Source organism: Harmonia axyridis, chromosome X (genome assembly GCF_914767665.1).
Source record: "Harmonia axyridis chromosome X, icHarAxyr1.1, whole genome shotgun sequence".
NCBI lineage: Eukaryota > Metazoa > Arthropoda > Insecta > Coleoptera > Coccinellidae > Harmonia > Harmonia axyridis.
The window spans coordinates 37,376,452-37,381,451 of record NC_059508.1 but is presented as its reverse complement, the minus strand read 5'-3'; the positions used below and the strand labels follow the sequence as shown (position 1 = coordinate 37,381,451).

The following is a 5,000-nucleotide window of genomic DNA, read 5'->3' as shown; positions in this document are numbered from 1 at the left end:
GCGCCTACTAGAGCTGATTTCTTCGGACTCCGATCAGAAAATCCGCCGATGCATGTCGTTAACACCTAGTCCGCCTCGTCCGATCGATCTAGGCCGTCTCGAACCACCCATCGCGCATCGAAAGTCGCATCTCTCGAACTCCGATCCGGAAATCGGCCGATGCATCACGTTAACTATTTCTTATATATCTAATATAATATACATGGAGACGGTAAGAATTCTTTTAATCGAAGATATACATATACTTCTCATCAATATCCAAAAGCTTATCGAAAAATAAATTACTCAACTTTTACGTGAAGAATCGTTCACCCAAACCTTATCCCCTATATATGTCAGGAGAACCCAAGGTTCCCCTCCAGACACGATTTAGCAAACTTTTCCCGATCGATCCGACCCACCGAGGCCGTCTCGACCGTCCGCTGCGCCTACTAGGGCCGATTTCTTCGGACTCCGATCAGAAAATATACCGATGCATGTCGTTAACACCTAGTCCGCCTCGTCCGATCTATCTAAACAGTCTCGACGCACCCAACACTCTTTCAAAGTCGGATTACTCGGACTCAATCTGAAAATGGACCGATGCATGACGTCAACACTTAGCCCGCCTCGTCTGATCTATCTAAGCCATCTCGACCCACCCAACACGCCTTCCAAGTCGGATCACTCGGACTTCGATCTGAAAATCTCCGGACTCATTTTTATGAATATCCCCAGTCAGTAAGAACGTTATTTCGCCAATATATACCAACAATAAACCATATTCCAATAGCTGAACCAAAAATATAATTCCCGATCCAAACGTTCTGCATCGCCCAACGCGACCACCTTCCCTATATATGTCAGGAGAGCACAGGGTTCCCCTCCAGACAACACTTACGCTCTATCCCCGACTCTCGGTCGATCGATAGGCCAGGTCAGCGGTGTCTGTTTCGGCCGAAGCTCGGACTTTGGTCAAAATGTTCCGATACAAAATTTGAACCAAGATAGATACAGATATGATTCCTTCTTAAATATACGTTGATTATCGAACAGAATATGGTAAATATTTTGCGATGACCGAGGATTTCATGAATTTTTTTTTTTTTTTCGAAAAAATTTTCTATTATCGGAATTTCCTCAAATTTCATTTGGTTGCCTCCTAATGCTTATTAAAAATGATAACCAACAATCAGAATCATTATTTATCATTTATTTCAATTTTTATAATGAAAAACGTTCACGTCCTTTCGCGCCTCTCGATCGTCGTTTACGTGATGCATCGGTCAGCCCTAGTTTACGTGGTGCATCGGTAAGATCGAGTTCACGTTCTGCATCGGTCTGCCCGAGTTTACGTGGTGCATCGGTAAGATCGAGATTACGTGGTGCATCGGTAAGATCGAGTTCACGTTCTGCATCGGTCTGCCTGAGTTTACGTGGTGCATCGGTATGATCGAGTTTACGTTCTGCATCGGTGTGATCTAGTTTACGTTGTGCATCGGTAAGATCGAGATTACGTGAAGCATCGGTATGATCGAGTTTACGTTCTGCATCGGTCTGGACTCTGAGATATATTTTCGACGTGAAAATGTTCCGATACAACTTTTGAACCAGGATAGTTAGAGAGATGATTTTTTCTGGGATGTACGTTGATTGGGGAATGGATTGTGGAAAATAACTTGCCATGACCGAGGTGTTCTCGAATTTTTTTTTTTTTTCGAAAAATATTTTCTGATTTTGGATTTCACTCAAATTTGATTTCGTTGCCTTCTAATGTGTTCTAAAAGAGTAAATCAGTAATCAGAATCGAAAAATATTTTTCGGATTTTTTTTTTTTTGAAAAAAAATTTTCTGATTTTGGAATTTCCTCAAATTTGATTTGGTTGCCTTCTAATGTGTTTTTAAAGCGTAAATCAGTAATCAGAATCAATATTCATTGTCGACTTTAATTTTTATAAGGAAAAATGTTCACGTCCTTAAACGCCTCCCCATCATTAGCCCGAGTCCAAGTCGATGTCAGTCCCGAGCGGACGGTGTCAGATACTACCTATCGCCCCGGTCTGGACTTGGCGAGGTATTTCGACGTGAAATGTTCCGATACAACTTTTGAACCAGGATAGTTAGAGAGATGATTTCTTCTATGTTGTACGTTGATTGTGGAATGGATTGTGGGAAATAACTTGCCATGACCCAGGTGTTCTTGAATTTTTTTTTTTTTCGAAAAAAATTTTCTGATCTTGAAATTTCCTCAAATCTGATTGCGTTGCCTTCTAATGTGTACTAAAAGAGTAAATCAGTAATCAGAATCAATATTCATTGTCGACTTTAATTTTTATAAGGAAAAATGTTCACGTCCTTAAACGCCTCTCCATCGTTACCCCGACTCCAAGACGATGTTAGACCGGAGCGGACGGTGTCAAATGCGACCGATCTCCCCGGTCTGGACTTAGCGAGATATTCCGACGTGAAATGTTCCGATACAAAAATTTAACTGTGATAGTTAGAGAGATGGTTCCTTTTGTGATGTACGTTGATTGTGTAATAGAATATGGAAATAAACTTGAGATGACCGAGGTCTTCTGGGATTTTTTTTTTTTTTCGAAAAATATTTTTCGATTTCGGAAATCCCTCAAATTTCATTGAGATATGTCCTAATGTGTTCTTAAAACTTAAATCAACAATCAGAATTAATATCCAAAAGTTATTTCATTTTTTATAAGGAAAAACGTTCACGTCCTTTCCGCTCCCAAAAAGTGAGATATCATAGAAAATATCGCTATATTTGTTGTTTACGGCCATACCACGCTGAAATTGCCAGTTCTCGTCAGAACACTGAAGCCAAGCAGCGTCGGGCGCGGTTAGTACTTGGATGGGTGACCGCTTGGGAACACCGCGTGCTGTAAGCTTTTTTTTTACGTTCTGCATCGGTCTGCCGAGATAACGTGGTGCATCGGTATGATCGAGTTTACGTTCTGCATCGGTAAGATCGAGATTACGTGATGCATCGGTAAGATTGAGATTACGTGGTGCATCGGTAAGATCGAGTTTACGTGGTGCATCGGTAAGATCCAATTCACGTTCTGCATCGGTAAGATCCAGTTCACGTGGTGCATCGGTAAGATCGAGATTACGTGGTGCATCGGTAAGATCGAGTTTACGTGGTGCATCGGTAAGATCCAATTCACGTTCTGCATCGGTAAGATCCAGTTCACGTGGTGCATCGGTAAGATTGAGATTACGTGGTGCATCGGTAAGATCGAGTTTACGTGGTGCATCGGTAAGATCCAATTCACGTTCTGCATCGGTAAGATCCAGTTCACGTGGTGCATCGGTAAGATCGAGATTACGTGGTGCATCGGTAAGATCGAGTTTACGTGGTGCATCGGTAAGATCCAATTCACGTTCTGCATCGGTAAGATCCAGTTCACGTGGTGCATCGGTAAGATCGAGATTACGTGGTGCATCGGTAAGATCGAGTTTACGTGGTGCATCGGTAAGATCCAATTCACGTTCTGCATCGGTAAGATCCAGTTCACGTGGTGCATCGGTAAGATCGAGATTACGTGGTGCATCGGTAAGATCCAGTTCACGTGGTGCATCGGTAAGATGGAGATTACGTGGTGCATCGGTAAGATCGAGATTACGTGGTGCATCGGTAAGATCTACTTTACGTTCTGCATCGGTCTGCCCTTGTTTACGTGGTGCATCGGTAAGATCGAGATTACGTGAAGCATCGGTATGATCGAGTTTACGTTCTGCATCGGTCTGCCCGATATTACGTGGTGCATCGGTCTGCCCTAGTTTACGTGGTGCATCGGTTTGGACTTAGAGATATATTTTCGACGTGAAAATGTTCCGATACAACTTTTGAACCAGGATAGTTAGAGAGATGATTTTTTCTGGGATGTACGTGGATCGGGGAATGGATTGTGGGAAATAACTTGCCATGACCGAGGTGTCCTCGAATTTTTTTTTTTTTCGAAAAAAATTTTCTGATTGTGGAATTTTCTCAAATTTGATTTGGTTGCCTCCTAATGTGTTCTAAAAGAGTAAATCAGTAATCGGAATCGAAAAATATTTTTCGGATTTTTTTTTTTTTCGAAAAAAATTTTCTGATCGTGGAATTTCCTCAAATTCGATTTGGTTGCCTTCTAATGTGTTTTTAAAGCGTAAATCAGTAATCAGAATCAATATTCATTGTCGACTTTAATTTTTATAAGGAAAAATGTTCACGTCCTTAAACGCCTCCCCATCATCAGCCCGAGTCCAAGTCGATGTCAGTCCCGAGCGGACGGTGTCAGATACTACCTATCGCCGAGGTCTGGACTTGGCGAGATATTACGACGTGAAATGTTCCGATACAACTTTTGAACCAGGATAGTTAGAGAGATGATTTCTTCTATGTTGTACGTTGATTGTGGAATGAAATACGGAAAATAACTCGCCATGACCGAGGTGATTACGATTTTTTTTTTTTTTCGAAAAAAATTTTCTGATCGTGGAATTTTCTCAAATTTGATTTGGTTGCCTCCTTATATGTTCTAGTAGCGATAATCAACAATCAGAATCAAAATCCATGGTCGGGTTTGATTTTTATAAGGAAAAATGTTCACGTCCTTTTTTACAACCCCGACTCATTGACGATGTTAGAACCGAGCCGGCGGTGTCAGATACGACCGATCGCCCCGGTCCCGATCGTCATTTACGTTGTGCATCGGTCTGCCCGAGATTACGTGGTGCATCGGTCTGGACTTAGAGATATATTTTCGACGTGAAAATGTTCCGATACAACTTTTGAACTAGGATAGTTAGAGAGATGATTTTTTCTGGGATGTACGTTGATTGGGGAATGGATTGTGGGAAATAACTTGCCATGACCGAGGTGTTCTCGAATTTTTTTTTTTTTTTCGAAAAAAATTTTCTGATTGTGGAATTTTCTCAAATTTGATTTGGTTGCCTCCTAATGTGTTCTAATAGCGATAATCAACAATCAGAATCAAAATCCATGGTCGGGTTTGATT

General features: G+C 41.4%; 1 non-coding gene across 1 annotated transcript; it reads left to right on the top strand.

Moving 5' to 3' along the window:
* Window positions 1–2,766: 2,766 nt before the first annotated feature.
* On the top strand, window positions 2,767–2,885 carry LOC123688392. Its single transcript, XR_006749916.1, has one exon. It is a non-coding gene; the product is annotated as a 5S ribosomal RNA (ribosomal RNA).
* Window positions 2,886–5,000: the final 2,115 nt, after the last annotated feature.